Source organism: Phycodurus eques, chromosome 2, assembly GCF_024500275.1.
Source record: "Phycodurus eques isolate BA_2022a chromosome 2, UOR_Pequ_1.1, whole genome shotgun sequence".
In the NCBI taxonomy this organism is placed as follows: domain Eukaryota; kingdom Metazoa; phylum Chordata; class Actinopteri; order Syngnathiformes; family Syngnathidae; genus Phycodurus; species Phycodurus eques.
In genome coordinates this window covers 12,678,888-12,705,859 of record NC_084526.1, presented here as the reverse complement: position 1 = coordinate 12,705,859, position 26,972 = coordinate 12,678,888, and the positions used below count along the sequence as shown (strand labels likewise).

Sequence of the window (26,972 nt, the reverse complement as noted above, 5' to 3'; positions counted from 1 at the left end):
CCAGAGTCAGCTGGGATAGGTGTAACCACGCCCACGACCCTAGTGAGGAAAAGCAGTCTGGAAAATGAATTAATTCATTGATTAATTTTGCTGATTTTTTTTTGCCCTTTCCAGTGGCAGTATTTTCTTCTCTAATCATAGCCCAACATTCCTGAAGGTAGTTTAGCATTTTTTTTCTTCCCTTTAAGGAGGGTGTATTTAAAAAAGTGGAATTAATAAATGTACTGTTACAGGCTTCAATATGAGGTATACTACTCTGTGAGGTTGTACAAACTTCTCTGTCATGGTCTGTGTTTTGGTTTGGGTTGTGTTTAGTTTTGTCCCATGTTTTCCTGTGTTCCATGTTTGTCGTGTGCTCATTAAGTTGTTGTGTCCACCTGTTCTCGTCTACTTTGTGTCGACCAATCAGCTCTCTCCAGCCACTCATGTCTTGTCCAGGTGTTCCTCGTTGTCTCGTCTATCTGTTTGTATTTAGTTCCCTAGTTTCCTTCATTTCTTGTCGGGTCATTGTCATTGTCACGTCTTTGCCATGTCATAGTCGTCAGTTGTCTTTATCATTGTGGTATGTCATTGTCAGGTGTCATTTTCCCTATCTATTCCTCGTCTTACTCGCAGGTCATAGTTTGTTTCCAGTTATAGATATTCAAGTGTTTCTTTGTTACTTTGGTTTGATTATCTGTTGTGGGACTTCGTTCAGTCTTGCTTTAGCCAATATCCTTGTTTCCCCTTTTTGAAGATTAAATATTATTTTGAGACTCCCGCACTCCTGCCTTGCCTCCCTGCTTCCCTGCAATTGGGTCCACCATGTTCTTGCCTTGCGTTACTCGCCCTCGCCCTAACCACGTAATTTAAAACACGCACGCCCCCCCCCGCGCCAAACAACAACATGAACGTGTCATGAAAACCTATGTCACATGTTATCACCACATATGAATTTGGCACGTTGACATTGAGGATTCTGGTGACGGGAACATCATTGCACTCTACATGCATGCATAGATAAAGTCACTTAAACTCCATCCATCCATCCATTTTCTGCACCACTTTATCCTCACAAGGGTCGCGGGTGTGCTGGAGCCCATCCCACCTGTCTTCGGGTGAGAGGCGGGGTACATCCTGAACTGGTCGCCAGCCCAGCACATTGAAACAACCAACCATTTGCACACACATTCACACCTGAGGGCAATTCAGAGTTGACAATCAACCTACCATGCATGTTTTCGGGATGTGGGAGGAAACCGGAGTGCCTGGAGAAAACCCAAACAGGCCCGGGGAGAACATGCAAACTCCACCCAGGCGGGGCCGTGATTTGAACCCCTTTCTTCAGAACTGTGAGGCAGATGTGCTAACCAGTCGTCCACCGTACCTCATGTAAACACATTCTATCAAAACCTTCAGAATTGTTCACGTCCATGTAGGGATGCACCATAAACTATAGTGAGAGTAGGTCATCTGTACCACTCACCGTTAGAGACACATCATTTTAGTCATTTTCAACTTAGTTAGTTCTCCCAGCTGTTTTACACATGTATGTTGTTCTAACATCAAACTGTCACGTCTATTCAGATCAACTTCAGTTAATTTCTCCTTAACAAATAAAAATAGAGCTTCTATAGTTTGGGAGATTCTTTTACCCAATTTAGGGATTACCTGTTCTGTGACTTTTAAATGTGGCGTCCTTCAAGTTTTACGTCTAGGACCCCTTCTATTTCCTTTTACTCCTCTGTCACCTGTGTCTTCTTGTGTCATTGTTGCTATTATTAGCAAATGCACAGAAATTATTTCTTACTTTTTACCGTTATTGTATTTTTTCTGAGTCTGTGTCTGGACTGTTTTTCATGACTTAATATTATATCATAGCAATGTAATATGATTGGTTTGTTAACTCATTGTGATCATTATCATCAACTGCCATTAATTGAACACTTTAAATGATCTCTGAAGACACTGAACACTGACTCTCGAAGGGAAACAAAAACATGAAAAAACTAATTGCAGATGTATATTTAAAAAAGTAATTCAAAGGTGATGAAAGAGCAACTGCTAGAACAATTCATAATATATATTATGATTCTGCATGGACTGTTCGAGGGTTTTAATACAATCCATTTGACATAATCGGTTTCTAAAATGTCGAGAAATGGCACCGCGTTGTAGAAGCTCTTCACCACCATGTGTTCATCCATCTGTCTTACAAGACACAAAGTATGAAACTTCTCCATGTGCATATGATGTCTATTTTACAATTTGCTGCTAATGTGTAAGGAGTTCTAGACCCCAGCAACAAGCTTCTTGATCAATTTTAAAAAGTGAAAACAACCATTACAGTGCTAACAGTACATACTCTTGGACGTGACATTTTCACCTATGAGTTAATTTAACTTTACAAATGAATATATCTAATAGACAGAGGTGTTTACCTTTAGCACCTTATGTCACGCTCTATTGAAGAAACGACAGAGAGCTCATTACAAGTGTGACTGCACAAGCTGTTAAAAAGCTGCTCACACACAGCCTGTCAGACATTAACCACCAGTGTTCAATTGACAAAGGTGCTATACCTCAGGTTATGCTGAATACAGTACATACTGTCTGTCTCTTTATAGTCAGAAACTAATTTCATTTAAAATGTTAGAAATCCAGTATTTCATATCATTACTTGCATTTAAACTGAAGCTCATTTGGGTGTTTCAGTGTTAAACATGGCTCATTCGGTCAATCTTGTCTTAATACTAAACATGACCATAAAATAGGCCACTGTGAGCAAAAAGCTTGTTCTCTACGTGTTGATGTTCACTTATTGTGGGTTGCTGTGGCATTGCTTATGCTCCTTGGCAGGTATCAGTAGGTTGACCAATATGGAGGAAAAAAAGGTTTGAAGAGAGAGGCCTTTACAAAAAGAAACTAAGCAAGCTTCACTGAGGCCCTCCATCAAAAAGTCTTAATTGTCAATCATGCAAAGCTACTGTAGTGGAGATTCAAGAAGAAAAAATATAATTTTAAATGAAATGATAGGTTATCCTAGTTAATCCCCTTGAAGTTTATTTCAACTGATTTATTTATATTTATATATTATGGAAATGTGATAAAAATGTGGTTCATTCAATCGAAAAAAAAGGAGGTATAGTGACTGAATAAATAACTAAATGACTAAATAAAATATGATTGTAATGATCAAATAATTCTCACCACATTTGTAACTACAGTACACTTGGGAAAAAACTAGATTACATTCCGTGAATAAAATAATAAATACATAATAATAAATAATAAAATAATAATAATAAAAATAATAATAAATAATAAAGTCTTGTGACTTATGCTAAACATAAGCTGCCTCATTATGTCATATGTAACATATTTACAGTTACTCGGAACAAAGTGGACACAACAACATTGGGCAATGAACCATGTTCTACTCCATCAAGACAAAAGACATTATACTGTATCTGATTACACGGAGCACTCTGATAGATTTCCATTATATCTTCTTACTGACTTTTGGCTTGTCCCAATACTTTTTAGCAAAAACTTTCCACAAAAATGTGTTGTTGTAGTTTTGCTATTATGAAATTATACTTAGCATGATCGCTCTTTGTTGTATATTACATATACTATAGCTTCAGTCTTTACTGGTCTTTAACAGAAGATGAAGCTCGTCCATTTTGTTGGGTAGGGAGCGTACATTCGCGAGGTGGATCGACGGGAACGCCAATCTGTTTCACCTGAATGCCGGCTCGTTTCCCTCTGTGGCGCCGCTTCCTTCTCCATGCGCCGAAAACCGCGGACGCCGCTCCGGTGAGTAACTCGGGGAAAAAACTGAGCGGATATTCGAAAGTTGGTGACAGAAAGTCCGGAGTAGCCTCCTTGATGGTTAGCAGGTCTCCCCTTGTGTAAGTGAGTCGTGTAAGGTCTCCAAAGACGGACGAAAAACACAAAAACAAAGACAATACTAGAGAGCGCGTTACCGAGGCGACCACACAGATCTTTGGAAATGTGCGAAGTTCCATCCTGTTTCAAACGCTCCACCATCATTCCAGTCCCCAAGAAACCTGCAATCTCTGGTCTGAATGACTACAGGCCTGTCGCTTTGACATCTGTGGTCATGAAGTCCTTTGAACGTTTGGTGCTGGACCACCTCAAGAGTGTCACAGGTCCCCTGCTGGATCCCCTGCAGTTTGCCTACCAAGCGAACAGGTCTGCGGATGATGCAGTCAACATGGGACTGCACTTCATCCTAGAACACCTCGACAGTGCAGGGACCTACGCGAGGATCCTGTTCGTGGACTTCAGCTCAGCGTTCAACACCATCATCCCTGAACTCCTTTCAACCAAGCTTCTTCAGCTCAGCGTCTCACCTGCCATCTGCCAGTGGATTTACAGCTTTCTGACGGGCAGGACACAGCAGGTCAGGCTGGGGGAGGCCACCACATCCACACGCAGCATCAGCACTGGGGCGCCCCAAGGTTGTGTCCTCTCTCCGCTGCTCTTCTCTCTCTACACGAACGACTGCACCTCAGCGAACCCGACTGTCAAACTCCTGAAGTTTGCAGATGACACCACTGTCATCGGCCTCATCAAGGACGGTGACGAGTCTGCATATTGACAGGAAGCGGAGCGGCTGGAGCTGTGGTGCGGCCGACACAACCTGGAGCTGAACACGCTCAAGACTATAGAGATGATCGTGGACTTCAGGAGGCATTCTTCGCCACAGCTGCCCCTCACGTTGTCCAGCTGCCTTGTGTCAACCGTCGAGACCTTCAAGTTCCTGGGAATTACAATCTCTCAGGACCTGAAGTGGGCGATCAACATAAACTCCGTCCTCAAAAAGGCCCAGCAGAGGATGTACTTCCTGCGGCTTCTGAGAAAGCACGGCCTGACACCGGAGCTGCTGAGACAGTTCTACACAGCGGTCATCGAATCAGTCCTGTGTTCTTCCATCACAGTCTGGTTTGGTGCTGCTACAAAAAAGGACAATCCTGTTGAAAGGATTGTCGGTACCCCCCTACCCACCATTGAGGACTTGCACGCTGCCAGAACTAAGACAAGGGCGTGCAAAATCCTCCCGGACCCTCCGCACCAGCTCTTCCAGCTCCTTCTCTCAGGTAGGCGCTACCGATCAATGCAAACTAGAACTAGTAGACATTCCAACAGCTTCTTCCCTCTTGTGATCAACTTCTTAAACACCTAACCGATAATTCCATTACAATAAGCTGGCAATTTCTTTACTTGAGTTCGTTGTCACATTTCTGTGGGGCCAATTATGTATTACTCGTGCACTCACTGTAGTTGTCTCGCCATGCTGCACTATTTGCATATATTGGCCACTCATGCCAGAGTAGCATCTGCTCCATTTGCACACTGATTGAGGAGTATCTGTAACATTTGCACAACCAACATTGTCCCAGATGATCGCACTACTCATCACTTTAAACCGCATACACTCCTTGACGTCTCAGCGCCCTTTGCACAATGGTCATTGCACCGGACTATTGCAATATTAGTCGTTCGAACTGCTCTAAGTGCTAGAGGACTCTGCATCTTTTTGCACAATTGTTTTTTGTCAATGTCTTTATGTCTCCAAAGTGTTCTGTAAATTGACTGTCTGTTGTACTAGAGCGGCTCCAACTACCGGAGACAAATTCCTTGTGTGTTTTGGACATACTTGGCAAATAAAGATGATTCTGATTATGACACATCAATGGTGTCAAGGAGGTTGGAGGACACAGCTGCTCTCTACCCTAAAGTGTCATGGTCTGTGATTTGGTTTGGGTTGTGTTTAGTTTTGTTCCATGTTTTCCTGTGTTCCATGTTTGTCGTGTGCTCATTAGGTTGTCGTGTCCACCTGCTCTCGTCTACTTTGTGCCGACCAATCAGCTCTCTCCAGCCACTCGTGTCTTGTCCAGGTGTTCCTCGTTGTCTCGTCAATTTGTTTGTATTTAGTTCCCTGGTTTCTTTCAATTCTTGTCGGTTCATTGTCATAGTCGCCAGTTGTCTTTATCATTGTGGTATGTCATTGTCAGGTGTCATTTTCCCTTTCTATTCCACGTCTTACTCACAGGTCATAGTTTGTTTCCAGTTTTAGATATTTGAGTGTTTCTTTGTTACTTTGATTTGATTGGTATCAGTTGTGGGACTTTGTTCAGTTTTCCCTTTTTGAAGATTAAATATTATGTTGAGACTCCCGCACTCCTGCCTTGCTTCCCTGCAATTGGGTCCACCTTGTTCTTGCCTTGCGTTACTCGCCCTCGCCCGAACCACGTACGTGACATAAAGGCAGAAAAGCACTGTATAAGTGAAAGTCCCTTTACCATTAAAGTGGATGTAGAATTGCTTTTTGTGTAGGTTGCTAAGGTAGTTTCATGTGGGTTGCATGACAAGCTATATGTCAAGGATAAAAGTAATAATTTAGACGTGACTGCAAGACACTTTCACTGTAAACACTTCCAGGAGAGCACTGCCCTAGAGGACTGCAAATAATAAGTCCAAGCCAAGTGGGATTTCCACAACAGCAGAGTCAGAGTGTGATTAACCTTGCCTAATGTGACACAGTGTTCAAAGAGCTGTTTTTTCCCCCCTTTATATACGTAAATCACTGCTGAGCTCTTTGATTTTATTTCAAAATCAGACCCTGATTTAATATCTTTATGTGACAAGATGTCATGCTGAAGGCAACAAGGAATCAATGATGCATTCTTGACAACTTGCCAGACATATTCCTGGGAGGAATGAGAAAAGTTCCCAATGCACTTTGAAGGACACAAACTGAAAAAAACAAACCAAAGAAACTTCTTTGGTAATTAAATCTGTGCGTTGGTTAATCACCGTAACACAAAATAGGTCTTTCAACTCATCCAGAGACAATAAAAACTGTACGTTGTGATGATTAACTCTGTTTTGCTTCTTTTTAGGCTGTTTGTGTTGTGAGTCATTTTTGGTTCTGTTTCCTGTGTTTTGTTTCAGGGGTGGGCGTGGCCAGGTGTGCTGAGCTCCTCACACAGCTATCCCCTATTACTCACCACCCTCTGCATTTGACCTCCGGTCTGACTTCCGCTTCTCACCAGAATGTCCTCGTTACCTGCATGGTATTGGTCAGCTTGCCTTCCATTCTTAGTTGTTTGAATTGCTTGCTTCAAGCTTTATTACCCCCAGTTGTTGAACTTTTGGTCTGGCTCCTACTGCTCAATAGTGATTTTTTTCCATTCATTACCTTTTTGGAATTTTGAGATTTTTTTCCCCCTGGCTTTTTACCAGTGACTTTGAGACTGATTGCCTTTTGTTCTTTTTCAGCCCCACTGTGAAGAGAGCTCAGTCGCTGCCACGCCCACTCGTCAGTTATTTTGATACTTTGTTTCTTTGTTTAATTAAATAATTATTTGCTACTTTGGGGTCAGTGTCAGCTTTTGGGTCTAATTCCTCCTCTAACATTATAGTGTGTAGCCTTTTTGCAACACCCCCCAAAAAAACACAATACACATCTTGAGTTTGAACCGGGATCATGTGTGATGTCACGTAACACATTAAAAAATAGGACCAGTCTCAATGGAGAAGAAAAAAGAAGAGTATAAAGTAGACAAGAAGTTACGTAAAGAAAGCAGCAAGATACTGGTGTCACCATTTGCATTGTCATGTTATAAAAGTTCAAATTCAGTCTTTTATTGTTTTTACTGATAATTATGAAATTATTTTTATGTCCATCCATTTTCTATAGTGCTTGTCGTAATTAGAGTTGCGGGTAAGCTGGAGCCTATCCCCAGCTGACTTTGGGCGAGAGTTCTGAAATGTTCATTTGTCAATCGCAGGGAACATATAGACAAACAATCACTCACACTCACATTCACAACTATCCATCCATCTATTTTCTGAGCCACTTCTCCTAACTAGGGTCGCGGGCATGCTGGAACCTATCCCAACAAACAAACAACCATTCGCACTCACAGTCATGCCTACGGGCAATTTAGAGTCTCCAATTAATGCATGTTTTTGGGATGTGGGAGGAAACCCACACAGGCACGGGGAGAACATGCAAACTCCACACAGGCGGGGCCGGGGATTGAACCCGGGTCCTCAGAACTGTGAGGCTGACGCTCTAACCAGTCGGCCACCGTGCCGCCCATTCACAACTACTGTATGTTCAATTTAGAATCTTCAATTAACCTAAAATGCATGTTTTTGGGAATGAGGGTGAAAGTCGGAGTACCCAGAGAAAATCCATTAATGGGCAGAACGTGCCGAGATCCGAATCCCAAACCTCAAAATCTTTGACCCTAGAACCAATTATTTCTATTTCTAATTTTCAAAATCCTAATGAATCAAGAAGGTCCCTTAGCGTCTCGCAATGGTTTGTGTGCGACCAGAGCGGTTACACTATGTGTCTTTACTTCTACAAGTAAAATTTTAGCAGACATCCTTATAGAATGGAGGAAACACATGGGTTTGAGGACAGAAGGCCACCCCTGAAGAAAGCACTTACATCTATTCAATAAGACAAAGTGCATAGAGTTCAGGTAAAGAAGAGCACAGTAAGCCTGTTATCATTACACAGATGCATTCTGACTGCCGGTTCATTAAAAGACCATTTGAGTCCACACAATTGCTTCTGCATGCTTGCTCCATTTACAGTGCTACACTTCATGTGTGCTTTTGTACCAGCTATTTTGCACAGCTCGCAATTGCCTTTAAGGCAATTAAATACGGTTCATCCATTCTCTGCATATGTTTCATTTCTTTCTTTGCACTCAGTATAAACATTTCAGATCCAACACATCAGTTTATTGGTACGGTTTTGTATAATTCATGACATGTACATAAGCCATGGCAGGGTATCACAGGAAACTAACATATGTGAACAAAATGTGAGGCAGTGTGCTGTCTTATTTGTAGCTACATTTTAAAGGAAAACAAAGGGAAATATGTTCAAATTCATGTTTCATCAGTAATTAAGCCCTGGTGGTTTTTATTATTATCTTTGTAGGCACTGCAGATGTTTTGCATCCAGCTGGTTGCATGTAAGGCTGTATGTAGACCAAACAACACATAATTGGAATTAGCAATGCACCAAATGAAATGAAGTCAGGAAAACAATTCTACTGTACATGTTGAATATTTATTGTAAACTGTTTGATAATAGTGGTGATGGTTGCTCAGGTAGTGTATAATTTAAAAAAAAACAATGCTTGCAATCACAGTTAAACAATGATATTGCTTCAGTTTTTGATGGTGAGTAACCCTCCACTGTAGTATCAAATATACAGCTGCTGAATGCATTGCAACTATCAATACAATGTACTGTAGAATAGAAATAATCTAACAGACAAATATCAATAACTGACAATGAATGGTACATGCATATTGCAAGTATCTGCACACATACTTCTTCAAATTACTTATGTCCACATGTATGGAATAATACGGTGGAACCTTCAAAGTTGTGTGATGTCACGCGAGACGTCAGTAGTTATCACGAGACAGCCTAAGGATTACCTTCACATGAGTCTTTTTCTTTGGCTTTTTAGTGTGATGCTGCCAGACGAGAGCAGTGATGACAAAGACAAAACGTGTGATGTTAACTGTAGCACCAGAAATATAGCTCTTTATACTTGTGAGAACTTTAATGCAGCCCTATGGGGGGGCACAAGCCAATGCAAAACAAATATGAGTGTTCATCCAAAGAATTCCATACCGGATCAGTCGTGGCCCGGGTTAACAACGTCTGCCACCGGCGGCGTTAACCTGCAGGGCGCCGGTGGAAATTCAGCAACTGTGGGTCGAAGTCGAAGAAGAGGTGGAAAGCGGGTTCTTTGGCAGAAAGAGAAGAGGAAAGCACAGAGCCAAGAACTGAATGTGGGGACTTTGAATGTTGGGACTATGACAGGAAAATCTCGGGAGTTGGTTGACACAGTGATTAGGAGAAAGGTTGATATAGTGTGTGTCCAGGACACCAGGTGGAAAGGGAGTAAGGCTAGAAATTTAGGGGTAGGGTTTAAATTATTTTACCATGGTGTAGATGGGAAAAGAAATGGAGTCGGGGTTATTTTAAAAGAAGAGTTGGCTAAGAATGTCTTGGAGGTGAAAAGATCGAGTGATGACGCTGAAACTTGAAATTGAGGGTGTTATGTATAATGTGATTAGTGGCTATGCCCCACAGGTAGGATGTGACCTAGAGGTGAAAGAGAAATTCTGGAAGGAGCTAGACGAAGTAGTTCTGAGCATCTCAGACAGAGAGAGAGTTGTGATTGGTGCAGATTGTAATGGACATGTTGGTGAAGGAAATAGGGGTGATGAAGAAGTGATGGGTAAGTACGGCATCCAGGAAAGGAACTTGGAGGGACAGGTGGTGGTAGACTTTGCAAAAAGGATGCAAATTGCTGTAGTGAACACTTTTCCAGAAGAGGCAGGAACATAGGGTGACTTACAAGAGCGGAGGTAGAAGCACGCAGGTGGATTACATCTTGTGCAGACGATGTAATCGGTAAGATAGTGGTAGGGGAGAGTGTGGCGAGACAGCATAGGATAGTGGTGTGTAAAATGACTCTGGTGGTGGGGAGGAAGATTAGGAAGATAAAGGCGGAGCAGAGAACCATGTGGTGGAAGCTGAGACAGGACGAGTGTTTTGCAGCTTTTCGGGAAGAGGTGAGACAGGCTCTCGGTGGACAGGAGGAGCTTCCAGAAGATTGCACCACTGCAGCCAACGTGATCAGAGAGGCAGGCAGGAGAGTACTTGGTGTAGCTTCTGGCAGGAAAGGAGAGAAGGAGACTTGGTGGTGGAACCTCACAGTACAGGAAATCATACAAGGAAAAAGGTTAGCTAAGAAGTAGGATCCTGAGAGGACCGAGGAGAGGCAAAAATAATACATTGAGATGCGACAGGGCAAAGGTAGAGGTGGCAAAGGCCAAACAAGAGGCAGATGATAACATGTATGCCAGGTTGGATACAATTAGAAATGAGGTCATCAGATGGACAGCCAAGGTTCGATGTTTTGGAGACAAAGTTAGAGAGAGCAGACTTCGATGGTTTGGACACGTCCAGAGGTCAAATAGTGAGTATATTGGTAGAAGGATGATGAGGATGGAGCTGCCAGGCAAGAGAGCGAGAGGAAGACCAAAGAGAAGGTTGATGGATATCGTGAGGGTAGACATGAGGGCAGTTGTGTTCGAGAGGAGGATGCAGGAGAAAAGGATGGAAAAGGATGACGTACTGTGGCGACCCCTAACGGGACAAGCCGAAAGGAAAAGAATAAGAAAATACTGAGAACTTTACAGATGTTAAAATATTACTTATAAAAATGGTTATTAATTTGCAATAGAATAAAATATTTCCCATCAAAATTGTTTTGAAATTAGAACAACTTGGAAGTCAACCAGGCAGTACAGTCGGCTCATGGTTCTTATCTGACTTAAAGGCGAGAGGTTCTGGGTTAGCCCCTCCTGGAGCCGTCACCTTATCGTGGTGGAGGGGTTTGTGTGTCCCAATGATCCTAGGAGCTAAGTTGTCTGCGACATCACGCCCCTGGTAGGGCCACCCATGGCAAACAGGTCCTAGGTGAGGGACCAGACAAAGCATGGCTAAAAGACCCCTATGATGAATAATATAAATGGATGTATGTTTCCCTTGCCCAGACGCGGGTCACCGGGGCCCCCTCTGGAGCCAGGCCTGGAGGTGGGGCTCGAAGGTGAGCGCCTGGTGGCCGGGCTAAACCCATGGGGCCCGGCCGGGCACAGCCCGAAAGGGTAACGTGGGTACCCCTTCCCATGGGCTCACCACCTGTAGGAGGGGCAATAGGGGACAGGTGCAGTGTGAGCTGGGCAATGGTTGAAGGCAGGGACCTTTGCAATCCAATCCCCGGCTACAGAAGCTGGCTCTAGGGACGTGGAATGTCACCTCTCTGGCAGGGAAGGAGCCCAAGCTGGTGTGTGAGGTCGAGAAGTTCCGACTACATATAGTCGGACTCGCCTCCACACACAGCTTGAGCTCTGGTACCAGTCCTCTCGAGAGGGGTTGGACTCTCTTCCACACTGGAGTGGCCCACGGTGAGAGGCGCCGAGAAGGTATGTGTGTATACTTATTGCACTCTGGCTTGGCGCCTGTACCTTGGGGTTCACCCCAGTGGACAAGAGGGTAGCCTCCCTCCGCCTTTGGGTGGGCGGACAGGTCCTGACTGTTGTTTGTACCTATGCACCGAACAGCAGTTCAGGATATCCACGCTTTTTGGAGTCCTTGGAGGGGGTGCTGGAGAGCGCTCCCGCTGGCGACTCCCTCGTTCTGCTGGGGGACTTCAATGGTCACGCGGGCAATGAGAATGAGACCTGATAGGGTGTGATTGGGAGGAACGGACCCCCTGATCAGAACCTGAGCGGTGTTCTGTTATTGGACTTCTGTGCTCAACACAGATTGTCCATAAGGAACACCACGCGCACTTGGCACCAGGACAACCAAGGTCACAGTTTGATGATCGACTTTGTGGTTGTGTCATCGGACCTGCGGCCGTATGTTTTGGACACTCGGGTGAAGAGAAGGGCGGAGCTGTCAATTGCTCACCACCTGGTGGTGTGTTGGCTTCGATGGTGGGGCAAGATGCAGGTCCGACCTGGCAGGCCCAAACGTAACGTAAACTATAGACATCAACACTGTGTATAGTGGGGATAGGGTCCTGCTGACCTCGACTCGGGACGGTGGGGAGAATTCTTCGAAGACCTCCTCAATTCCACCGACATGCCTTCCCATGAGGAAGCAGAGGCTGGGGTCTCTGAGGCAGGCTCTCCTATCTCTGGGGTTGAGGTCACCGAGGTGGTTAAAAAGCTCCCCGGTGGCAAGCCCCGGGGGTGGATGAGATTCGCCCGGAGTTCCTAAAGGCGCTGGACGTTGTGGGGCTGTCCTGGTTGACACGCCTCTGCAACATTGCGTGGACATCGTGGACAGTGCCTCTGGATTGGCAAACTGGGGTGGTGGTCCCCCTTTTTAAAAAGGTGGACCGGGGGGGAGGGGTGTTCTAACTACAGGTGGATCACACTCCTCAATCTCCCTGGTAAGGTCTATTCAGGGGTGCTGGAGATGAGGGTCCATTGGGAAGTTTAAGTTCAGATTCAGGAGGAGCAGTGTGGTTTTTGTCCTGGCCATGGGAGTTAGCCCAACCAGTTTACATGTTTTTTGTGGACTTGGAGAAGGCTATCGACCGTGTCCCTCGGGGAGTCCTGTGGGGGGTGCTTCGGGATTATGGGGTACCGAACCCCCTGATACGGGCTGTTCGGTCCCTGTACGACAGTTTGGTTCGCATTGCTGGCAGTAAGTCGGACTCGTTTCAGGTGAGGGTTGGACTTTGCCAAGGCTGCCCTTTGTCACCGATTCTGTTCATTACTTTTATGGACAGAATTTCTTGGCGCATCCGAGACGTAGAGGGGTCTGGTTTGGTGGCCTCTGTATTGCATCTCTGCTTTTTGCAGATGATGTGCTTCTGTTGGCTTCAACAGGCCATGATCTCCAACTCTCACTGCAGTTGTTCCCAGCCGAGTGTGAAGTGTCTGGGTTAAAAATCAGCACCTCAAAATCTGAGACCATGGTCCTCAGTCGGAAAAGGGTGGCGTGCACTCTCCAGGTCAGGGATGAGATCCTGCCCCAAGTGGAGGAGTTCAAATATCTTCGGGTCTTGTTCACGAGTGAGGGAAGAATGGAACGGAAGATCGATAGGCGGCTCGGTGCAGCGTCTGCAGTGATGCTCCGGTCCGATGATCAGTCCGATGTGGTAAAGAAGGAGCTAAGCCGAAAGGCGAAGCTGTCAATTTACCGGTCGATCTACGTTCCTACCCTCACCTAAGGTCACAAGTGGTTCGTGACCAAAAGAACAAGATTCCGGATACAAGCGGCCGAAATTAGTTTGCCTCCTTGGCGCCTCGCTGGTGAGGTGTTCCGGGCACGTCCCACCAGGACGAGACCCCGGGGACGACCCAGAACACGCTCGAGAGACCCTGTCTCCCAGGTGGCCTCGCCCCCTGGAAGAGCTGGATGAAGTGGATGGGGAGAGGGAAGTCTGGGCGTCCCTGCTAAAGCTACTGCCCCCGCGACCTGACCTCGGATAAGCGGAGGAAAACGAATGGATGTATGGATGGGTGAATGGATGGTTCTGGGTTAGACTCTCAGCGAACACCCTCCCTGGTGGAGTTTTTTTCACATTATGTCCCCTGTGATTAAATGAATCCAGCTCACCCATGACCCCAATAAGGACAGGCTTTATAGAAAATGGATGGATGGATGGATGGATGGATGGATGGACGGATGGATGGCAATCAACCCGTTTTGTCTTAGGATGTTCCATTGTATGAGAGGAATATTAAAATATAATAGCTGCAATTTCATTTGCAAAGAAAAGTCAAGAAGCTGTGCTAAAATTTAAGATGGGTAAATGTGTTGATTTTCACACGGTATGATAGAGGATGCTCATAAAGCTTTCGATTCTATATAGTATGTGTTAAATAATGTGTTTTCTCATAAAGCAGATAAAGCGATGAGACGTTAAAGCCAAAAATCACAAGAGAAGGAAATGCCAAGCCAGACTTTCAGCCGAATGAACTTAAATATAAAAGATGAACTTAATAAAAAAAAAACTGTATTCATGAGGAAAAGGACAATAGCTACCGCAGCTTTTCATATCAACTGCCTATCCGTAGCTATAGAATATTTTTTTGCTTGTTCAAGTTGAAAAAAGAAGAGGAAAAAAAGTGGCAATATGGGACTAAATTAGATTTGATAGAAGGAGCGATATATTCTTTTCTTATAACAATAGTCTTACAACTGTCACATACTGATGAGCCGATAGAACTGTTAGTCTTACTTATTCTGAACTTTAAAATAATTTTTTTCTTTTTAAAGTGAAACTTTAAAAACTCAATCAATAACATGTGGATAGCATCAAAGACGTGGATAAATATAAGTGATCGCAAATTAAATCCATGTTAGTATTCTGCCACGTTAGTTTCAAACAAAACTGATAATGGTATGATAATAATCACGTTTCAACTCCGCTCCTACCCACTCTGCAGCTTTACTAACATCTCTGTGTGAGCATTTCTTTTTTATTCATTTAGTCTTATTTAGCGGCACGGTGGACGACTGGTTAGAGCGTCAGCCTCACAGTTCTGAGGACCCGGGTTCAATCCCCGGCCCCGCCTGTGTGGAGTTTGCATGTTCTCCCTGCGCCGGCGTAGGTTTTCTCCGGGCACTCCGGTTTCCTCCCACATCCCAAGAACATGCATTAACTGGAAAACCAAAAATTTGCCCGTAGGTGTGACTGTGAGTCCGAATGGTTGTTTATTTGTATGTGCCCTGCAATTGGCTGGCAACAAGTTCAGGTTGTACCCCACCTCCTGCCCGATGACAGCTGGGATAGGCTCCAGCACGCCCACGACCCGAGTGAGGAGAAGCGGCTCGGAAAATGGATGGATGGAATAAACAGACCAGAGTCCTTCAGGTGTTTTTTAGCCATAAAGCCCCGACTGGTGGAGGGCTGCAGTGATGGTTGACTTTGTAGAACTTTCTTCCATCTCCCAACTGCATCTCTGGACCTCACCCACAGTGATGTTTGGGTTATTCTTTACCTCTCTCACCAAGGCTCTTCTACCCCAATTGCTCAGTTTGGCCGGAAGGCCAGCTCTTGGAAGGGTTCTGGTCGTCCCAAACGTCTTCCATTTAAGGATTATGGAGGCCACTGTGCTCTAGGAACCTTAAGTACAGCAGAATTTTTTTGGAACCTTGGCCAGATCTGTGCCTTGCCACAATTCTGTCTCTGAGCTCTTCAGGCAGTAACTTTGACCTCATGATTCTCATTTCCTCTGACATGCACTGTGAGCTGTAAGGTCTTATATAGACAGCTGTCTGTGGCTTTCCTAATCAAGTTCAATCAGAATAATCAAACACAGCTGGACTCCAATGAAGGTGTAGAACCATCTCAAGGATAATCAGAAGCAATGGACAGCACCCGAGTTAAATATATGAGTGTCAGGGCAAAGGGTCTGAATACTTATGGTTGTGTGATATTTCAGTTTTTCTTTTTTAATAAAGCTGCAAAAATTTCAACAATTCCGTTTTCTTCTGTCAATATGAGGTGCCGTGTGTACATTGAGGAAAAACATTTACTTAAAATATTTTAGCAAATGGCTGCAATATAACAAAGAGTGAAAAATGTAAGGGGCTCTGAATACTTTCCGTACCCACTGTAAGTGATATTTAATTCCTAATCCATAGGGTTCAATATGACGTTGGTCCACCCTTAGCAGCTATAACAGCTTCAACTCTTCTCGGAAGGCTGTCAATACGGGGTGCTGTGTTTACTAATTAACAAGGCAAATTTTGCTCTTCCAATTTAAGCTCTCTTCAATCAAGACTAAGGCAACTTATTGATGAAACCTTAAAAATTGGGTATATGTATAGACCAGAGTTTTTTACTTTTTATGTGTATATAATAAAATGTGAGTTTTTGACACCAAGTAATATTTTCTTTGCAATTTGAACCATTTGGAAATATTATCTAACTCAGAATTCGCTTTGGCCATAAGTATAGGGAAATCAGCATGTAAGAAAAGTGTGTCAAGAGTGTCAACTACAAAACGTACAGGAAATGAGGAAGATGCTGCAGCCAAGTCATTAATATAAAAAAGGAATTGAAGCGGTGCCAGAATAGAACTCTGTGAGACTCGTCATGTTAAAGTGGCACACGTTGATGACCATCCATTAATAATAAGAAACTGTTGCCTTTTATGAGTGTTTCCAGAAAAAACTCAGTGTAGCAGCGTTTGAAATTAAATATCATAATAAACAGTGGGGCGACATGGTGGACGATTGGTTAGAGCGTCAGCCTCACAGTTCGGAGGACCCGGGTTCAATCCCCAGCACCGCCTGTGTGGAATTTGCATGTTCTCCCCGTGCCTGCATGGGTTTTCTCCGGGCACTCCGGTTTCCTCCCACATCCCAAAAAGATGCATTAATTGGAGACTCTAAAATGCCCGTAGGTGTGACTGTGAGTGCGACTGGTTGTTTGTTTGTATGTGCCCTGCGATTGGCTGGCAACCAGTTCACGGTGTACCCGGCCTCCTGCCCGATGACAGCTGGGATAGGCTCCAGCACGCCCGCGACCCTAGTGAGGAGAAGCGGCTCAGAAAATGGATGGATGGAATAAACAGTGGTCAAAAGTGTTAGCTAAATCCCCAACAACTCCTAAGGCAAACGTATGGTTGTTAAATGCAATACAAATTTAGTCACCAAACCGAAGTATAGCCATTAAATAAATTTTCCTAAACCCATATTGATGTTTATATACTTGGAAAATGTTCATTCTATTATAAACCAGCTACTCCAAAACTTTGAGACGGTAAGTATTGAATAAACAATGGTCTCGACTACTTTTGCAATTTTGAGATCATTTCGTATGATTTCAGTTTCTCGTGATTGTTTTAAAATATAAGTCAATGGCTTGATAATAGAGGAACTAACTTTAATAATTGACCTGGATCTGACTTCATCATGACCGGTAGCTGAATCTTTCAACTTAAGTACAGAATGTCAAAGTGACTGCTGTGAGAAAGACTTGCACAGTACCTTATTTCACGTAAGGAACACTGATTACCCTTTATGACAACGTTATAAACGATAAAAAACACACTTCTGTTGGCCTTGGCTATAGCTGTGTGTTTGTTTATTCACACTTTGTGATGCTGCACACCTTCTGGCCAAAACACAGCAGTGTTCTGGTGAGAAAAGCCCAGGGATGTTTGCACATTATCAACAGTATCGCACTCAATGTAGCATCAAGACATTTTCCCCTGATGGAGGAAGCAGTGACACACGAATGATAGCGTGCTCCAAATCTATGCTTTGGTCACACGCTTTGACTGTAGTCCGTCTTTTGAATAGGCCATCATTGTCACCCGTGTATGCCGTTTCAACAGTATACAATCAAACACAACAGTGATGCCACAGTGTGTCACTATAAAATACAATAATTAAAACAAGAGTCCAACATCAGCTCCACAGTTAGTACACTAATGTATTCCATTGGGCTAATTCCTTAATTAAGGGTACAAAAGCAGAATATTTGAGGATAGCGGCCTTGTGATGAGTAATTGTACCCCTAAAAGTATTTTTGTGAATTAATCTTCCCTTTTGCACAGTGAGAAATCGGAGACCCCTACTACCTTACAGCGTGAGCCCCGTATTAAACTAACAGAGCTCCTCTACTGTACTGCATATTTTTATATGATTATATTTGATATTATCGATTACACTTTCAGCAGTACATTTTCAAAGTTTATCTTTGGTACTCGCCGCCTAAAAGTTCACAATGTACAAATCCCTAAGTGGATACTCAGTCTAATAATTTGAGTGAACATGCCGTACTAATGTTCTATCTGGAAATGAAAATCCACGATAATAAAAGGTTCGATTCAGGGGTCGGTGTTTTCCATATACGGTGGATCCAACAAGAAAGGGTTGAAGAGAATAAAACAATTCCCGATTCAACATGTACTGGTTAAATGGTTTTCCCACTCATACAACTGAAAATTCATAGTTTACTCTTAATTAGATACTGCATCGTTTAAGTAACACAAATTCGGATTTGGTGAAAAAACATTTTGTAAAATGGACAGGGTGAGCATTCCACAAATTCAAACACACTACATGTTGCTTGTCTAAACATGTTAAAAAGATATATACTGTTGCAGTTATTAAATGTATTCTATTCATTATAACTGTATATAATCTTTTGTTTATGTGCGAGGATAAAAAGTAGACCTTGTTCCTTTGTCTGTTACTGTGGTATTACTTTGCTATGAGACAAAACAAGATGTCTGTGGTTGAAAGGTTGATAACTGTGTGTTCATGTGTTTATATTGTATTTGACCTTGTCTATGTAGAAATAGGCAACCACGTCTTAGAACCAGCTATCAGGTTGTATTTGAACTGTCTCCTTTAATGCCAACTTTTATTCAATTGTATCTCTTGGCTCTGGCTATTGTCTCTTGGCTCTGGCTATTGTCAAGCTATTGTCAACTAAATAGTTAACAGTTTCCCCTTGACAAAAGTGCACTCAGTATTTTGTAGGCTTTAATTCTAACAAGAATAGACAGGTGCATTTCAGTACACAGTATTAGAATATTGTAGAAAAGTTTATTTCGGTGGTTCAGATAAGCTGCTAAAAAGATGGAAAAACAAAAGAAAGTAGCGAAGACAGATCCCAACGAGATAAGGCGAACGCAGCCCACACAGATCACTTTGGAAAGTGCAAACAGAACAACATAAATTGAACAACGAATAAAAACACTGCACAAAGAGCAAGAGGATGATTTGATGCTACAGAGAACAAAGTAAAAACAAGTCGGAAAACATGACGAAGATGATGAGCAATAGGAAGTGAACTTCCGTGCGTCTTGGCCAACTGAGTCACCTGATGGTTTTTAGCCTCTAACCTGCAGAAAGGTCAAGGTATCTTTCCAGACTTTCTCCCTTTTTTCCACACAAAAGTTTGGTTTGCCTGTTTGAAAGCGCTACATGTCAGTTTACGTTTTTCATGCTCCAGTTATGCCATGTCTAAAGGCCCAGCGGAGAGGCTACTAGCATTAGTCGCTAGCACCCACGGGTTTTAGCCTCCTTGTATGCGTCCTGTCAAGCATGCGAGCTGTGAGTACGGACCAGGTGTGGAGTCATGCCAGGGTTACACAAACTCAGCGGAGTCTGTTTACACGATCATGTCGGAGGATTTTGTCCTATACAGTGGTACCTTGATTTAGGAGTTTAATTATTTCCGTGACTAAGCTCATAACTCGATTTATATGCGTATCAAATCAATTATTTGACTGTTTCAGCCCCCATAAAACACCACAAGGAAAAATAGCACACTACTGTAAATTAGAAATGTAAATTGTAGTAAAAGATAATGTAAAGAATAAAACTAGTATTTATTTTATATAGTAGTGTATTTGTGTGTCCCTTTAAGATGGGCGTGGCCTACTGCGTGACCCCAGCTCCAAATAGACGTTTTCTATGCGCTAACTGCGCCATGTTCCTTGTTTCCTTGAGTTTTTAGTTTTGATTTGTTTATGGCTATTTGTCCCAAGTATATCGATGAGTGTGATTTCCTTTTTTTTCACTTCACTCAAGCGTCAGTTAATCTGCAGAATCATATTTTGGCTCTCAAAAAAATAAAAAAATAAAAATAAATAAATCCACCAAGTGCCGAGTTGAGCCACTCGTAATTTAACATACCACTGTATCGATCCATTTTCTATAGTGCTTTTATTGTTTAGGGTTGCGGTAGCTGGTGCCTATCCCAGTTGACGTTGGCTAAAAGGTGGATTACACCCTGGATTAGTCACCTGTGAATCGCAGGGCACACCTAGAGACAGACAACCTTTCACACTCACATTCACACCGTCAATGAGTGAGAACTGAACCCACGCTGCCTGCACCAAAGTCAGGCAAATATACAGTACCACTAAACTATCAATGATTGACATCACTAAAGTTAGTTTAAAAAAAGGGATGATTGGAAGAAAAAAATAGCCCAGTGTTTTCTTGAGGACTGAACATCATCATGACCAATTGCTGTTGCTTTGTATAATGACTGACATGTAAGTGGCCAATGGTTGTGTGAATAGTGACTGAAGATCTGGTCATGGACTGTATGAAGTCTCTACAGCGAGAGACGAGAAAGAGAAAGTTAAACAGAAGCCCAAGCCACAGTGCATCGGATGAATACAAGGCAGCTTTTGATATCATACCCAGACACATTTTTGTGAGGTACCAAAAGGAGCAGGTCTAGTCCCACTTAAATAATCATCATCATCTTCAATGAGCAAATGGAAAAAATAAGATTGCACAAATGAAAAAGTGAAGTGAATTATACTTGATGAATGCTCATGATGATATTGAAATTGCAGTTAGCAATTGGTTACATGTATTAAAATTATATAATATTATATAATCATGTCCAACAAATTGCCATGATGCCTCTTTGGTTGGTTTGGTGAATTCTAATGATTTTTACTAACCAATTTCTCAATTAATTATCAACGAGTTGCTATGCACCACCAGCTATTATTCTATATTAATATAACCATCCAGCAAATTCTGACATAAATCTGCCAAGATACACAAAACAGTAAATTTGTGTCAAAATTGCCATTTTGTCTACTGCCGGATGCAATTTAATCAAAACCTATTATCCTCATTCCCCCCAAAAAAATGGTTTACGCAATCATTGTATGGCATATGTCATCGTTCAGTGAGCTGTCCACATATTCAATGTGATGTATATGATATTAAATTAAAACTGTCTACATGACTAATTTAGCACGTTTCGGATTGACAGCAATAAATAGAACCTAGCGAAGGAGGCATTTGGGACATACTGTATCATTGGCTTCATCAACGATGTCATAACCCAGTCATGTGACATAATCGGAATCCATTTTATCATCATCATTAATAACTATATACAAAAGCATTGACCCATGGAGAACGCCACTTACCTGGTAGTGTTCTGAGGAGAATAACAACTGAGAAGATATAACCCCATTCTTCCGCCCCTCTCATGAATACAGTATCATTTCAGGCTAAATGTGTATCATTGGTTGGGTCTCTGAATCAAGTCCATCCCATCAGTAGAGGCTACTTAGAGTTAACCCTCGCCTGCACACTGCCCCACTGTCTCAGTCGTTAGGGTTCCAGGTCATTGCTCATCTGGTTGTTAAGGGTGATAAAGGTGACTAGCGGGGTGTTTGAAGTGGAGGCTGATGTATGGGTGAAGAGAACTAGTGTAACATAGTAGCTGGACAGGAAGTCTGTTGCGAGTGTGTTCTGTGATTAGCAGATGAAGTAAGTAAGTTCCTGAAAGGAGCTCTCTAGTGCCGTGAACAGTGGCACTTATTCCATGTTTCAGGACTTTAAAGAACTGTCTACAGAAAGAATTCCAGCACAAAACAACTCAGTATTCCTTTTAGGCTTATTTTATGATTTTTGTTTTAACAGATCTTGGCCCGTCCAGATTTCGGTCGAAAACCTGCTTGAGCCTGTGACGTCAGTGCCAGAAACTCAACTGAGTTCCCCATACAAGTTGACATACTTGGTTGACTCAAAAGCAAGGGCGTAATTCTCACCTATATTCAATGTCTGGATGGTTTTTTTAGCTCATAACGAGTAAAAATAGTGAGGTTAGATACATTTGTGTAGGCTTGTTTTGTTAGAATTGACCCCTTGCAACGAGCAGCCACCGGAGGTAAGTGACTAATTTTGGGCTATTTGCATGGGGTTTCTAAGCTGATTCTTGGATTGATTACATTGCTCACCTTTGAAAAACAGTTTTGGGAGATAACTTAAAACAGGCATTAGCTTATATGAAGTTTTTGTATAATCGGCGGCATCATGTCACTGCAGAGTTTGATGGGCACCAAACACCTGCCATCATGGCAAAATTTAAGTGCATCCTTTTTGTTGTGTGAAGGCTTTTCGACATGCTTTAATATTTGTGCCTGCCTAGGATCAAGGCAGTATGCATCAATGAGCATGAGCGTGTATGGACTACACACTGTATAAATGAAAGCTTTAAGCAGATTAAGCCACCATGTGTTAATAGAATGTAAGTGACTAATGATGATGAATTCATTAGCTTCAACAATGATCAAAGATGTGTCTGAAACTCGAAAAACGTATTTGTTAAATTACCAAAGTTTAGCTTCCTTACATTAACCAAATGTGCAAGAGAACAGTGAGAGAGCTAAATGTATGTTTTAGCTACTGCAAGTAACAACTTGGTCTTCTCACTAGTACAATAACTGGTCTGCTGGATTTAAACATATTGAAGAATGTGAGTTTATGTACCTTCTTAGGAGTTTCTTCCTGCCCAATCTTGCCATTCCATTATGGTTTTGTCTCAGTCTTATTTTATTTATTTATTTATTTTGCCACCCACAAGAACACATACTTTTTTTAAACTTAGAATTATTTTCTGGTTTGTTTACCTCTTCAGCTGCCTTTGTGCAAAACTCAGGCCAGAATGAATACTTTGGTGTCATTTTGTTTGATTTTGCAGCATGACAATCAGGAGCACTAATGCCCCCTTTCCACTGTCCACATTTACTGTTGGCAATAGGAGAAATTACCCTGTACGGTATTCTAGTGCTGGGGCACCCAGGGTTCCTCGAATTCTGAGCTGCTATTCCACGGGTCATAAACCACTGCTCGTTGCCCATTGGTCAAGCATAAAGTATTCGTAACTGCCGCGTCGCTGTAATGTTTGAGGAAATGCATTTAAGAAGGACTCTGTTGCTGTGGCTTTGCTCTGGACACTGCAGTATTATACTCCACTCTCTATATTGCTGAAGCAGCCCGTTTTCTTACAACCCTCAGTCTCCTCACAAACAAAATGTGTCTACTTATTAAGAAGTAAATAGAGGACACCATTGTTCTTCCTTTTCTTTCCTAAAATGACTTTCTTTTAGTTTGTGTTGTGTTACAATGAGATTATAGCGCTGCATGTTTGACCAGCTCTTGGCACCCTGTGAATGTAGATTTTTTTAGTGTCCAAAATTGTTTTTAAAAATGCAATTGAAGTCTGTCCTCCAAAATTTCTCTCTCTCTGGATCACTGTGTTTGAGGATAATACTTTTTTTTTTCCTTTCCTGCTGGCCTTGCAAAAGCTCAAAACACACTTGATAGAGTGGTAACCTTGTGTTGTAGTCCCTTGGAAAAATATGGATTACATCTCAAACAGAATGGGTTGTCACTATGTTTGTTATTTTAATTAAATTTTTTAAATGAAGACTGACATTATTTTTCTTTCACACGGTTGTTTTTTCCGTTAATTCCTTTTAATGCCGTTAAAAGAGCATGTTTTGGCTTCCTTCTCCCTTCCATCTTTCCCTCTACTGGGAGGAGCCTCTTCTGCTTTCTATAATATTAACCCGGTAGCCTGTGCTAATTGTTATATCATTAGCTCTAGAACAGAGTAGGAAACGGATTGCTACTGGTTCTGAGCCCTGTGTTCGGGGGATTGGAAACAGAACAAGCATTGGCCATCAGAGGTGGTTAGACTCAGAGAAGTCCTGTCACTACCAAGCTGACAATGCAACCAGTTTACGCGCCAGACACTCTAGCAGTTACCAGCTCCCCGGTGGAGGGGGCCACATTACTGCCTGGGGACAGGCAGATAGGGGGGAGGATGGAGGGTGGCCTAATTAAGGCCCGGGAGTGGATAAATGACAAATCTGTTTGTGTGTGTTTAGGTTAAATTGTTTGGTTTAAGAGATTCGATGGTAAGGGTCTGTGAAAGGCCATTGAGGACTGTGCACAAAATAGGACTGAAGACAAGATGAATTTAGTAAATGTACTGCACAAATTGATTTCTTTGTGTTATAGGCCCTTTGAAGATTGGGCTTTAAAATGTCCATTTAAAGGATTGGATCAATGAAGGAAGGAACTGTTTTGGGGCAACGAATGGCTGTGGTGAATTAATAAGGATTTAAGGTTTGCTGGAAATAAGCATACAACTGGAGATAGGAGTGCATGGGAGTGCTCATTGTTGAGTGTGAAGGGGTGTAAGGGCAAGTGGTCATGTGTTAACCTGATGCCACGAACTGGCTCCTGGCTCACGGGGACAGTGGGGCAGTGACACAAGCAGCAGCACGGGGCCCCTACAACACTACAATGCTTCTCAGTAGTCAATCTTAATGTTACACCCTAAAGTCACATTTTGGAGGTTATCTTATAATTTGCCGATTTGTCATGATATTTACAGTGTATGCTGATTGGGTTGAGTAACCATCGCCAGATAACATAGCTTAGAAATTACACTACCTGACTTCTCAGACTGTGTATATACAACCCCAATTCCAATGAAGTTGGGACGTTGTGTTAAACATAAATAAAAACAGAATACAATGATTTGCAAATCATGTTCAACCTATATTTAATTGAATACACTACAAAGACAAGATATGTAATGTTCAAACTGATAAACATAATTGTTTTTAGCAAATAATCATTAACTTGGAATTTTATGGCTGCAACACGTTCCAAAAAAGCTGGGCCACAACGTCCCAACTTCATTGGAATTGGGGTTGTACTTGCATCTCTGGTGATTTGATCACAGATACATTAAATGTAGCTTTGAATGCAACCAGTGTAGCATGAATGCAAATGTGTTCCTGACCAAACACCAATAGTGTCATATACAGTGGGTATGGAAAGTATTCAGACCCGCTTAAATTTTTCCCTCTTTGTTATAATGCAGCCATTTGCTGAAGCCATTTAAGTAATTTTTTTCCTCATTAATGTACACACAGCACCCCATATTGACAGAAAAAAGAACAGAATTTTTCCAGATTTATTAAAAAAGAAAAACTCAAATTATTCAGAACCTTTGCTCAATATTTAGTAGAAGCACCCTTTTGAGCTAATGCAACCATGAGTCATTTTCATTCAAGAACAGTCACGGAGGTGTTCTGAAGCCACTCCTTCGGTATTTTAGCTGTGTGCTTATGGTCATTGTCTTTTTTGAAGCTGAGCCTTTGGCCTAGTCTGAGGTTCTGAGCAGTCTGGAGAAGGTTTTCGTCCAGGAAATCCCTGTACTTGGCTGCATTCATCTTTTCTTCGATTGCAACCAGTCGTCCTGTCCCTGCAGCTGAAAAACACCCCCAAAGCATGATGCTGCCACCACCATGCTTCACTGTTGGGACTGTATTGGACAGGTGATGAGCAATCCTGGTTTTCTTTGCAAATACTGCTTAGAATTAAGGCCAAAAAGTGCTATCTTGGTATTATCAGACCAGAGAATCTTATTTCTCACCATCTTGGAGTCCTTCAGGTGTTTTTTAGCAAACTCCATGCGGGCTTTCATGTGTCTTGCACTGAGGAGAGGCTTCCGTCGGGCCATTCTGCCATAAGCCCCGACTGGTGGAGGGCTGCAGTGACTGACTGCATCTCTGGAGCTCAGCCACAGTGATCTGTGGGTTCTTCTTTACCTCTCGCATCAAGGCTCTTCTCCCCCCGATTGCTCAGTTTGGCTGGACAGCCAGCTCTAGGAAGGGTTCTGGTCGTCCAAAACAGATTCCATTTAAGGATTATGGAGGCCACTGTGCTCTTAGGAACCTTAAGTGCAGCAGAATTGTTTTTGTAACCTTGGCATTTGGTCTGACATGCACTGTGAGCTGTAAGATATTTCAGTTTTTCTTAAATAAAGCTGCAAAAATTGAAGCAATTCTATTGTTTTTCTGTCAATATGGGGTGCTGTGTGTACATTAAATTTTCTCATTCCTATTGCTGCAAAATAGAGGCATCTCTCAGTATATTTTTCTCCCAAATTTAGCATTATTTTCTATGTAAGAATGAGCATAACTAATAAACTAACTGAAGATTCCATTAGTCAATTAACTGATTGTTAAGAATTGTGTTGTGTGGAATTGATTGTTGAGTATCACTCTGGGAAATTACTAGTCTAGTAATTACTAGTGTCACGGACAAAAGTTGATGGATTCCTCCTTTCAAAAATTAAATGCAGGACTAGACCACAGTTAAAGTGGCATTGCCAAGAAGAAGAACGTTCTTAAATATGATCTGAATGCAGCAGGTAATTTCAAGTCTGATGGCTTGTAACCAGATTATTATCAATGTGACTTTTGTGTGGAGAGAATGACCAGAGAAGCATTGGGTTAGGGAGCCCGTACTGCCCGGACTAACTGTTGGGAAACATTCATAAGGTCCAACTGACTTCACTTTCCACCCAGGAGCATCTGACACTTTTTTCTTTGGCAATTAAACCAAATCGGAGGAGTACACACCTGCATTATCTCTGCACTTTACCAGCAGGGATATGTTTTTTTTTATGTGTTGCACCCTCTTATCTTCATTCCCAGATACAGAAATTCTACTTGATCTATGGATCTGTCTTCCTGTCAATCCGCCGGCTGTGCTGTTCATCCTCTCCACCGTAAGT

At 42.5% G+C, this 26,972-nt stretch overlaps 1 protein-coding gene and 1 long non-coding RNA gene across 4 annotated transcripts in view; one reads left to right on the top strand and one right to left on the bottom strand.

Moving 5' to 3' along the window:
- LOC133397153 (MAM domain-containing glycosylphosphatidylinositol anchor protein 1) overlaps nt 1-26,972 on the bottom strand; it is a 264,188-nt gene that overhangs the window by 129,179 nt on the left and 108,037 nt on the right. The window lies entirely within an intron of this gene.
- Nucleotides 1-26,972, top strand: part of LOC133397165 (uncharacterized) — a 57,845-nt gene that overhangs the window by 29,871 nt on the left and 1,002 nt on the right. The window contains exon 3 of one of the 2 annotated variants that reach the window (XR_009767549.1): nt 26,893-26,966. This is a non-coding gene — a long non-coding RNA (uncharacterized LOC133397165). Of the gene's footprint in view, nt 1-22,012; nt 26,967-26,972 lie in introns of both variants that reach the window. The other variant, XR_009767548.1, reaches the window with a different exon arrangement.